The 12,647-nt window shown below is 44.7% G+C and overlaps 1 protein-coding gene across 2 annotated transcripts in view; it reads left to right on the top strand.

Moving 5' to 3' along the window:
* LOC138491371 (glypican-5-like) overlaps window positions 1-12,647 on the top strand; it is a 1,558,016-nt gene that overhangs the window by 607,185 nt on the left and 938,184 nt on the right. The window lies entirely within an intron of this gene.

The raw sequence follows: 12,647 nt of genomic DNA, 5'->3' as shown, positions 1-12,647 counted from the left end.
GACTTTTTTTGAGGTTCGACCTAAAAAGAGAAATAAATGTATGGTGTCTGAATGGGTTGAAAGTAGGGTAGAGTGAGGGGAGGAAATGTGGGGTCGCCCCCCATTAAAACAAAAAATGTTAAGTACCAAAACGAGGTCGACCAAAATGACTACTTAAAACACTTGGGCCCAAATAGAGCCATCTATGCCACACGACAGAGACAACGAAAGCTGGCAATAATAGTCGAGTTAGTAAAATTCACTGTTGGTTTGCTATGCTTATAATTATTGTAAACACAGTAACTTGGTGTTTCTATACTTGCTGTAACATGGCACAGGTACGTATAAGAGTGATTTGATCACTTTCTACAATTACATCATTGCTTTCTCCTATATAGCTTTGGGCGCTGCCCACGCCATAGGCACCTGTTCTTCTATGTCACTTGCATTATTAAACTGATTTCATCAGGAACATCTAGCAGTTCGCCATTCCCCTACCTTAAACTACACTGGTGACTTTTGATGGGGCGTCTTGTAGATATGTCAGGGGAGTCTGCTACCCTGGTAACACTTGTAGATGCCAAACTCACTCCATCTTTCCATTCGTATTTGTATTTAAGGTTGTCCGTGGAGTAATTTTGCTGAAAATGTTGGGGGGGACATGACCTTTAAAGGAAAGAGCCCCCAGCCAAATGAGGGGGACGAAATGGTGTGCCACAAAAGTTGGGGGGTTGGGGGGAGACAAACATCCACAAGGGTTGTCAATTTCGATGAGAAATTACTTAGAATAGGACATTTAAAGATGGCAGAGGGATCTCTGCAAAGTGTGCCTCTACAATAGCACAAAGATGAGAACAAATGGTGAGCCACTTTATGAGGGTGTAAAAAAGTGGGACATAAACCACGGACAAAACAAATGCAAAAAAGAAAATAATGTATTTAAGAAAATAGGTGACTTACAAAGGTAACATTGACCTTAGGGGGCAAGTGCTTCAAACTACAGAAGAAAACCATATAAATATACAAAATTGCATCATTAAGTGTCCCTGGAGGCGGTGGTAGGTCAGGTATGGAAGATGGCGAAGAGGGCAGGAGGCGCTCCCTCTCTCGCAAGTAAGTGATGTTTGAGCCGTGCGGCTTAACATACAAGCAGCAGAGGCAGTTGTGGTGATGAATTGTTGCAGTCGGAGGTCACTATCAAAAAGGGCACCAGGAATGAGAGCCTTGAGAGAGGGAGAAAGAAGGTCAGGCAGGAAGGAGATAGAAGAGGGCATTGGTGTCATTGGAAGTTCAACATGAGGCAGCGGAGAGCCATCTAGGGAGGAAATAGAGAGACAGTCAGTAATCTATTCTGAGATGGCAGGGGTGAAGGAGGGAAAGGCGAAAAAAAGTGAGTGTCATCAGCAAAAAGGTTGTAGTGAAAGCCAAAGGCCAAGATAGGTCTTCCCATCGCAGAGGTATAGAAGGTGAGGAGCACAGGTCCGTTGACTGATCTTTGGGTAACGCTGACAGGGAGAGGGCTGGGTCAGAGTTTTGCGAGTTCCAAGAGATTTTAAATGATCGACCTGGTAGGTAGGAAGCCATTCAGGAGAGAGCAGATTTGTAAAACCTTAGGTCCTGGAGAGTGGAGGAGGGAGAAGTGGTCGACAGTGTCAAAAGTGGCAGAAAGGTGCAAAAGGATGAGTATAAAAGAAAGTTTAAACTGGTGAACCGCAGAGATAAAGTTGCAGACATGCAAGAATGCAGCCTCAGCAGAATGTTTACTATGGAAGACAGATTAAAGTGGATTTACAAGCCTATTATTATACTCAAGGTACTTAGCTATCCAGTTGTCGAAGCCCAAAATACCTAATTTTATTTCTTTATCCCTTTTTACCCCCTGCAGCCAACCCAAAATACCTGTAACTTTGTTATTAACTTAACTTAACCCCCAGCCCCCATACACATATATACACATGTACATGTGAACAAGCGCCGAGTGGTGCTCGAAACTCGTCTTGTCCAGCAGGATGGATCCCATGCCTCTGTTGATTCTCTGTCACAGACCTATTATGCTTTGTTTTTAACAATAAACAGCACGTTATTCATTACGAGCGAAGTCAGATCTTTTTCTTTCTGACCCTCATTAAGTGGAGACTACTTTTCTGGCCTGGAGTGCGGTTTGTTTTCCTTCTTTATATATATATATGTATATTTTCTGTATTTTTTGTTGTTTTCACGTTTATTGCTTCTCAGCACACGACACACTAGGAGAGTAGGCCAAAGGAGGGTAAGGAAGAGACACCAGTCACGGGGATAAGAAAGGGCAAGTGGACAGAGAAAGTTATAGGGTGAGCTTCACTTAGGTAAGGAGCAGATCTTCTGGTGCTCCGTGATCGTAGCCTCAAAAGCACTTCGAAAACTCTCCCCCCTGCAGAGTACTATGTCACAATACATACACACTATTGTCACCTTTGAAAGGTAAGGGTCAACAGCATTGCGAATGGCTTGTGAGGCAGCTGGAGGGAGGCGTTCCCCCACAGGAGTGTCTCTTGTGGTGGGAGGATCGGACTCGGAGGATGCTGTGGAGGAACTGAATCGACTACACTCTTCACATGGCACCACTTTGTGAATGTCCGCAGTGTGGAACGAAGTGAGGTGTCGCTTCATGGTTGTTGTACAAAAGCTGTACGCACCAAATCTCCCATGACTCAGCACCACCTCGCACTGTTTACACCACACCAGGTTCGCACATGCTTTTGGTACGTTCCCATAAACGGAAAACAACCGCCACACCCATGACTCCCGGCGAGTGCTCCTAGTGCGGAGTTCCTCCACTTCATTCTCTTCCTCCTCTTCTTCCTCGCTCTCTACATCCTCACCCGTATATCTCTCTGCAGGCCCTTGGGGAGGTGGTTGTGGTGGCGGGTTTGGGGGTGGTGCATAGGCTAACAAACCAACACCAGCCATGGAAGCCATACCGATTACTTTCCTTTTGGTCACTACAGCAGTAAAGGCAGTACACCTCAATCTGCTATAGTTAGAAGGACAATAAAGATGCACTCGGGGGTGTGGCCATTTATAGGGATGGAGGGGTGTGCCTCGTGACCATCTTCATCCCTGCAAAGTGGTACGAAAATTTTACACAACAGGTCCTCAGGTAAGCTATTGTCTGGAATATGTGAAATTATATTTTGCCTTGTGTCTACAAGTTCTTTTGTACTGCTGCGGGAGCACACAAACACAAATTAGTCTGCACGCTCAGCGTGGGTGCGGTCACATGATGAGGTCCTGAACACATCTGCGACAGAAATGGGAGTCCGCTGGACAGCAAATGCAGAGTACCAAACTTGCACATGCGTGCAAGTGTCCTACGGACAGTGTTCGGGTTCTCAAACTAATTCAAAGTGCGACACAAGTGAAACAGACAGTTAGGGACATGCGCAATGTTCGCTATACTTACGGTTGTACTGCGCATGTGCATACATGATATGCTCACTGTACGGACAGGTCCAGTGTCCTTAGGACAACTCCATTTTGTTTGACTATGAACTTGCCGGCCACCGCGCCTGTTCTACAGACGCCACCATTTTGGCTGCGGACGATACGGACAGGTATCCTGTCCTTAACACACTCCCATTTTGCTCATTTACAACCATCCCGGACACCTGCTGTGTTCTACAAACATGTTTCATCTTGTTTGTAAGCGGCATGGCGAGGTATAATGTCCTTAGGACGACCCTTTCTGTTTATGAACGCACAACTTGAACAGATGTTGCGGTCAAACATCAACTCCATCTTACTTGACATTAGTAAGGGTAGGTGTACTGCCTTTACAACACCCACATTCCATTCCTCGCGGATAGGTCGAACAGGCGCGCTGTTCGCAAACATTTTAAGTCTTTAAAAAAAAAAAAACTAAACTCTATAACTACAACTACCATACAAAAACATTCCAAACACACACACACACACACACTTCAATCCAAAGAAATAGCGGGGAAAGCAGATACTGACACAAATATAGGGGAATTAGAATTCAACATGGGCTGGTTATGAGGAGAAGCTTTGTGAGGGGAAGAAGGATTGGATATTTCGTCAAAACGTCTATTTTCTTCTTGAAGGTTTGGGGATGGTTCACTAAGGAATGGAGAAGCGGGGCAGGTACACGTGGGAAAATGGTAACATACTTTTTCTCTCACACAGTCCTCCACAAACTCCCTTAAACTTTTAAAATTGTCATTCAGTACATCCATTTTCTTTTCAATCCTTTTCATCCTGTCTTCTTCTGTCTCGTTTGTTGGCCTTTCTTCTTTTCTTTCCTGGTCTGTACAAAAACAATATACATATGTTAAGTGCCTATAAAATACTGATCAGTATTCTGCCTATGCAGAGCAGTGTGTACCATTATTGTCGCTGTCTTCAGACATTTCCCCATGCGGAGAATTCTCCTCCAGCCACTCCAAAGTACTAGCCATTTCTGTGTCAAAACAACCGAAAGAAATTATTATTTCTGCACCACATACTAAAAAAATTACACACACATACAAAAAAATGACCTTCACTCACTATTTTGATGTAATTTCCCTTCGTCCTACTGTGTCCGTCCACTGTCGGTCCAGGCTGCAGAGTTTCTGTAAAGTGCTTACGATGGAGGCATCCTTTTTTTTTTTATGGTACCATTCATTTAATTCTACATGCTTATTAAATGTGTCGTTTTCATTTCACACCTTTAGGTTTCCATATTTACTTATTACTACTTATAATGTCTTTATGTCCTTCTTCTACGTTGCACATTTTTTGTGTAAGACAATAGTAAATTTTCAGATACCCCCTGCATCTTTGGGTAATGTTGATCCCGTCCGCCTCCTGCTCCTGTCTGCAAACAGGCGCTCAGCCCGTCCCTTTCTAATATCAATAGGGAGGGGGTTCTGTATGTTCTATGTTAAATGTATATCAAGTATGTACATTATACTACATATTTCCCACAATCACATGATGACAGTGTATATTCAGCACAACAACTTAATTGACACAATGTTATGATTAAGTTCCCCTTACAAAAACCTGTAAAATTCACTACAAAAAAAACTTTGTTGAGGGGACGATATGGTTAAGTTGCCCTACCAAAAACCTTTGTACTTCACTAAAAAAAAAAAATTCTACCTCCCCATTATGGTTCAAATTAAAACCGAAAAACCCCTGAAATTCGCTAGTTATGGTAAACTAAGCCCCCATACCTGCCATCACCACTGTGCACTGCTAACACTAACACCCAGAACATGAAAGATGGCATCAAAAATGTCATTGATGACATCACTGACGACATCACATGTTTAGCCCCTTTGCTTTCGTTCCCTGCCACATATATGTACATTCAGTAAAAAAACTTTGTTAAACGGATGTTATACTTCAAAGTGAAACCAAAAAATACTGCACATTCCCCAATTATGGTAAGCTAAGCAACCATAACTCGCAGCATCTACGTGCATTGCTACGACTAACACCCAGGACATCAAAGATGACATCACAAATGTCGCTGATGACATCACTGATTTTTTTGGTAGGGCAACTTAACCATAATATATATATATATATATATAGTCAAATTGGGCTCTTGAAATTCCATATTTCTGTCTTCTCAGTGATGGTCTGTTGTATTTTGGTGTAATACCCTCAAGGGGGGTCATTCCCCTTTGAATAATGGGGAAGGAAACTGGACGATAGTTTGGTGGGATATTTGGGTCAGCGGATGCTTTCTTCAATAGGGGTAAGACAATTGTAGATTTTAATGAAACATTGAAGAGTCCAGCAGAGATAGAGTGGTTTAAGTGCTCAGAAAGACAAAGGCAAGTGAAGTCAGAGAAGTAGTCGAAAGTAGGGGGAATGCTGGTGACAGGTGAGAAAGGAGAGCTGTGAGAGTGTCACAGATTTGAGACATTTTAATGGAAAAGTAGTGGGCAAAGTCATTAGCAGAAAGGGAGGAGGTGGTGAATATTGGCTTGAGAGGTGTGAGCAAAGCTTTGTGGGTGTGATTGAGAAGGGAGGTTATCTCTCTGGTGAAGTATGTAGGCAGATGAGTAGGTAAGAAACGTATAAAGCACAACCACTCACCTCAAAGGAGGCATCAAGGTGATGTAACATCCAGGACAGACTACCAACAAGCTTGTATGGATATTACGCCAGAAATAGCAATTTCTTCCGACGCTGGTTGAATTCAAGGCATTTCTTAAACGCCCGTAGATATGGTGGAAGTCCATTCCAGAGCGTAGACTCCAAGACACTAAAAGAGTGGCCAACCCAGCATTTTATTTATTGAGAATTTGTATGGTGCCTATACATCAAAAAGTGTTTCCAGTATTTATATTTTAACTTCGGGACTTTCAACAGACTAGCAGATGATGATCATAGCTGTCTGTCTGGGATATGCTGTAAACACTAGTTTCGGATGAAGTCAGGTCCTTTGTAGTAAAAGACTTTATGTACCATGTAAACAGTTTTAAATTCAGCCCAGGCAGCTAGTATAAGTCTCAGAGAACAGAGGAGACATGATCATGCCTGTTTAGAGTAATTAACAGTCTAGCTGCGGCACTCTGAATAAACTGGAGTTGGAAAAGCATAATCTTGGGTAGACAAGATATATGGGTTACAATAGTCATAAGGACCCGATGTAAAATCATTCATACATTGGGTTCCTGCTGTAAATGGAAAGTAGTCCAGACACCTTTTGATTGGTTTCAGATTAATGAAACAGCTCCTCCTAAATTTGCTTATTTGAGGGGCCAAGACCAATTCTCAATACAACCAAACACACAGATAGTAGACCGATTTTGTGGGAGCAGGACAAGAACCAAAGGTGACTGGACAGTCTGATGATTTGGCACAGTTCAGTGCAGAGAAGAGGTAAACAAGGGAATGTTTCTAGGCTAGGAGTAGGGTAAGAGTCCATAATTTGCACAAGTGTCAGTGTCATAGGTCACGTCATAGGTCACGGCGCATGTTTGTTTTGAGGGTCTGAATTTCAGAGGTGATCAAATGCTGATGACATGGATAGGACGGTGTAAATGTGTGAGCAGATAGTGTTTATCAAATAGAGTCATAAGTGAAAGTCAGAAAAAAACACTGTCAACGGAAGAGGCATGAATAGTGGAGAGAGACAAGAGGGAGGTCCCCACATCATTATGGTAAGCGGTAAGACAGTCCTGCCTGGATGTTCTCTTAGTCATTGAAGAAAGGAGAGGATGAGTAGAAGTTGGAGGGACTGAGGTGGTAAAGTGAAGGAAGGGGTTATCAGAGGCATAGGGACCAAAGGAGGGTTCAAGGGAGGAGAGTTAATTGCAGAAAAAGGCAAGGACAAGAGAGTTCCCACCAGAGTCGGTAGGCTGCTCATGGAGGGAGTAGAGGGGGTGGTCAGATATGAGGGAGTTATGTTTAAGGCAGGTGGTTTCAGAGGGCTTGCACAGATTAAAGTCCCTTAGCATGAGAGATGGAGATGTAGGTCAGAAGTGACTCAAGGAGAAGGTTCAGATCAGGGAAGAAGGAGTTGAGAGGACCAGGGATTTCATAGAGAGCCAGAGCAATGTGAGGAGAAGGAGGGAGGACTTGAATATTGACATATTTAAAAAAGAAGAAGAGCTGACGTCAGATGGGCAACAAGGGCAGTGTTGGGGGCCTTATTGATAGGGAACCCCATGCCGCCAGCCTTCCCAACAACTCAAGGAGAGTGAGAGAAGGTAGCAGAGTCAGTGTGGAGAGCTGTTAGTGCAGCCGAGTTATGAGGGGCAGATCCAGTTTTTGTGACAGCAAGAAGTGAATGTTGGGAGTGATAAGTGTCAAAGTGGTCAGTGGTGTAGGACGACTTGTTACAGAAGAATTATTCATTCTACAAGTCAAGTGAAGGAGTGATAGGTGGTGGGGGAGTGGAACATGTGTTGCGCATTAGCCAAGGGGGATAGATGAACAGGAGTGTTGTGCAGATGCAGGGGTGAAGGAGGCTGATGGGGAGTCTGGACAGTGAGACATAATTTAGACTGAGTTGGGGCCCAAGGATATGGGAGATGTGGAGGAGAAGAGTGAGTAGAAAGTGAAATGGAGCATCGTCGATGTGCAGTACATCTCCCAGCTTAATCTACATACTGAATCTGTTGGTTGCCTCCACGACCACCAGTCTGGTTTCAGAGCTGGCAGAAGCACAGAAACTTCTCTTCTGAACACCTGTGAAGATTTGCTCCAATCTTGACTCTAATCTCCCTCCTGATCTATCCTCTGCTTTTCACATGGTCAACCATGCCATCCTGCTCAATCATCTCCGGACAACCTTGGTATTACTCGCCTGGTTGACCTCCTTTCTCACCGACCGACCCTCGCAGGTCCAACTAGGGTCTTTCCTCTCTTCTCTCTCTCTCTCTCTACTTGTGGTGTTCCCCAGGGAGTCTAACCTCTCACCCTGTCTCTTCAACCACTACCTGGCACCTCTTGCCCACTGCATCGCTGTTTTCTGCTCCAATTTTCATTGATATGTGGATGACACTCAGCTCTCTTTGAGGCTCCCCTCACCCAGTTCTGCTTCTTCTCTCATACCAGACTGTCTGTCTGGCCACAATTCAGGAATGGTGTGTAGCCAATGATCTCTGTCTTAATGCCAGTAAGACTGAGATCCTCCTCATTGGGAAACACTCTCCCTCCTTTCCTCTCTTTCTCTCGCCGCCCACTCTGGGCCCTCTTCCTGCTCCTTTCCTGTGAAGTTAAGAACCTTGGTGTCATATTTGACTCCACCCTCCCCTTCTCTTCTTACATCTCTGTTGTCTCTTAGAATTCAACCTATCAGCTACACCTCCTCAGAGGTATTCTTCCTTTTCTCACTTTCCCCCAGGAGCTCACGGTCGCCAGAGCTCTGGTCCTTTCTAGGCTGCACTATTTCAACAGCCTCTTTCTAAATCTTCCTGCTTCTACTCTTCGACATTGACAACTTATCCAGGACAGGACTGGGGGACGTGTCCTTGGCCGCAAACCCAGGGGTCATATCTCTTCAGCTCTAAATCTCTTCACTGGCCCCCGTGGCAGCAAGGATCAACTTGAAGACCCTCTGCATTCTCCACAAGGCTTTCTGGTCCCTGGGACCGCTCTACCCCCAACTTTCTCTTCCAAAACATCTTTCTTCTCGAGCTCTCCGCTCATCCACCTCCAACTCTCTGAGGGTCAGCCGCTTCTCCAAGCAGAGAGTTGGGGGCAGATCTAACCCCTCGGCTGGGGCATCCCTCTGAAACAGCCTCCCTGCCTCATTCAAAACTTGAGCAGAACCACTTCTGGTTCCGGAAGCAACTCAAGATCTTCCTTTTCGCTTCTGCTTTCTCTCTTCCTCTCCCCTGCTGATTCACCTGGCGGTTCTGCGCAGAGATCACCCTCTGAACTCGGGCATAGGGTCCTGCAGTTCCAGTTGCCCTTGCACTGCCTGCGGGCTCCCCAGCACTTAAGGGTATGCACCTTCAACCCTTAAGTGCTTAAGTTACAGTCCCTTCTCTCTGCATTTATGAGCCACCTGCTGGCTGTACTTGTGCACTTGTGAGTTAAATGCGTTTCCCCCTTCCCCTCCCCCTGACACTTCTCCCCTTCCCTCTTCCACCACACTTGCACATTCTGAATGGCACAAGGACACGTAAGATCATTATGTTGTCCTCCCTTATTTCCCCCTCATTGTTTTGTCACTCCTCGTAACACTTGTGTACATGCACGTTATAAATCGCCACATCATATCATATATCATAATGAAGGGTAGAAGAAATAGGAAACTGAAGACAATGAAGAAATGGTGAACCCCAAAGAGAGAAGGTAGGAGACTGATCAGAAAGGGAAGGGGTGGATGCTTGGCTAAAAGATGCAGGTAGGTTCTGAGTTGGGCTAGAATTGAGCTCTAGGTAAGTAAAGGATAGCTAGAGGCTCAGAAACAGGAATGTTCCTTGGTCCAGTGAGGTATCAGAAGCTCTGCGTTGAATACATAGTCAATGGGTGCGAGAATCCCTGTGCATGGAAGCAGAAGTCAGGTAAAAGGTGAGCTTGGTGAAGTCTTGCCTTGAGCAGGGTACCAGGGGAGCTGGCCCTAGGTTCTTTCTAGCCCTAACAGGCAAAACCAGGGAGTTGCCCAGTGCTGTTTTTTGCCTTTGACTACAGACCCCTGGGCTAGACGCCAGAAGTGTCTGAATAAGGGAGGCAGTGATGTGATCCTGTGGGAGCAAATCACAGTGCACCAGGTGACTTGTAGACTTGCAGGCATAGTTCTGGCTTTTGTAGGTCCTAAAGGCATAATTTTGCAGGATGTTGAAATGAACCTCTAGTAAGTCATATGACCCTTTTGTCAGGTGTCGAGAAATAGATTAATAAGTCATTCATGGCAAAGGCCCCTCCCCTGCCTATATACTGCAAAGGTGAGAGACGCTATGCACTAGGGCAATCATACCGATCTTCTCCTGGAACAATACAAGAAGAGATCAACCTAATGTAATCGAAGATGGCAAGAACAAGTGACCTCACTGCCAAACCAACACACAAGAGTACAATAGAGATGAAGCAGATATGCACGCACCATAAAGAAACACAAACACTAGGTCAAATGTACATTTAGACATATATGTATGTATTTAAATTTATAAAATGCAACAAAACCGGGACCCGAAGGCATCTGGGTGCTAGCAGTGGACCGAAGGCAACAAAAACAGAAACCCTAAAAAAGAAAAGTCTTTAGAACTTTATGAAAACAGAGGTGATTAGGAACATTGCACAAGCTCTGTGGGAGAGAATTCCACAACGTTGGTGCGAGTTTGGAAAAGGAGCATCCTACAAACCTTGACATGCGGAAACGTGGAACCACTAAAAAGTTTTTGTAAGCAGATCGAAGCATGCTTTTCGGTACATAGCCAGTAAGCTTTAACCAGAGGAAGACAGAACATACAGAATGGACAGAATGGTGTACAATAAACAGGATCTTAAACTTGATCCAGCTTCTGACCGGAAGCCAGTGAAGCTTGGACAGCAACGGGGCAGAGTGAGAAAGCTTGGCCGTGCCCAGTGCCAGATGAGCTGCTGAATTTTGAAGAGTCTCTGGACCAAACATTCAGGCTGCCCCAAAAAACTCTTTAACAATAGTCCAGAAAGCCCATAAGAGAGGCAGTGACAACCGTAGATCGATGGATAGATGGCTAAAACTGAAGAACTTTCCTCAGCATTTTCAGCCTAATGAAACTGGCATTACAAACCAAGGTGATCTAAGCCTCATATGAGCCAGAAGGAAGAAGATTTATCCTTCTGCTTTGCACGCAGGCATTAGGGGCTGGGCACAGGCCCATGGAATCTGGCCAGAAATCAGAGTTCCAAAAAGACAGAGGATTTGTGTTGCCAACCCCAAGGATCTCAGACTTTTCCCCATTTAACTTAAGCCAGCTCTCCGCCATCCAGTGTCCAATCTCAGCAAGGTACCCCCTCAAATTTGAGGCAGGATCCAACAATGGGGACCCGAGGCAGAAAACCAGCTAAGTATCCTTAGCATGGTATAGAAAAGGACGCTGTGGGAGGAGACGAGGTAGCAAGGGGGTGTAAGTAAAGATTAAAGAGAAGAGGGGACAGGTAGGACCCCTGCGGGACCACACAAGAAACAGAGGAGGGGGTGGAAGAGAACTGAAACAGGAAAACAGTCTGCTGGCACTCTCATAAGAAGGAGGTAAACCAAATTAGAAGCGCGCCAGACATCCCAATCTGTTTCAACAGCTGGAGGAGGATAGTATGGTAAATTGTATCAAATGCTGCAGATATGTCAAGGAGAATCAAAACTCCGACCTCTCAGTGATCTTGCATCAGTACCAGGTCATCCATAACTGAAATCATAACAGACTCCGTTCCCATGAGTGGTCTAAAGTCTGCTTGGAACGAGTGTAAGAGACCTTGCATCTCTAGAAATCTGTAAAACTGCAGAGTAGCAATGGTTTCCATGTGTTTTATGAGAGGATTAACAGTGAAATGGGACGATAGCATGAAGAATATTGCTTGCCCCGTATAGACATGAAGAACATCACACAGTTAATATATACGCTGAAACTCAACACAATTGAAATGCAACAGTAATGATTGGCCATCAGGCATAAAATGAATGGTGGGGCTGCAGTAGAATGAATGAGAAGCCTTAAGACTGCCGGGAGATGCACTTTACTGAATTAGCTGAAATACAGATCTCTGCAGGCCAGATAGTGGCTGCACGTCCCCTTCCAATGTGACTGTGAAAATAAAGAAGGTCTGCATGGCTCCGAAGAGAACAGAAGATAATAATTCCCAAGCATAAAACATATTTCTTTTAGATCAAGTAAAGAACAAACAGCCTTTGAAAGCCAGGTGCTCATTAATTTGAAGCTGAATACTGCATGGGGAATGGAGCGACCAAGTCTCCAGTGACCAGAGAGAGTAATGACATTCATATTATTATTAGTTAAAATCATGGTGAAAGCCGAGAAGCTTAATTCAAAATGTGGTCTCCTCAAACGTGACCTATAATTGGGAGACACTGTCCATTCATTAGCTCCAGATACAGACAGGCACCTTCTCAACTCACAATGCCGGGCAAGGCCAAGTACAAAACTAGATGCCCTGGCCCATGGCCTAGGAAACAAGGGATGTTGTCTTGTTTAATTGGAAGAAGCAGCCCCTTG

The sequence above is a fragment of the Ambystoma mexicanum genome, chromosome 10 (assembly GCF_040938575.1).
Source record: "Ambystoma mexicanum isolate Mex_15411 chromosome 10, UKY_AmexF1_1, whole genome shotgun sequence".
In the NCBI taxonomy this organism is placed as follows: domain Eukaryota; kingdom Metazoa; phylum Chordata; class Amphibia; order Caudata; family Ambystomatidae; genus Ambystoma; species Ambystoma mexicanum.
The sequence above is the reverse complement of the archived record's forward strand: the minus strand, read 5'-3'. Positions and strand labels throughout refer to the sequence as shown.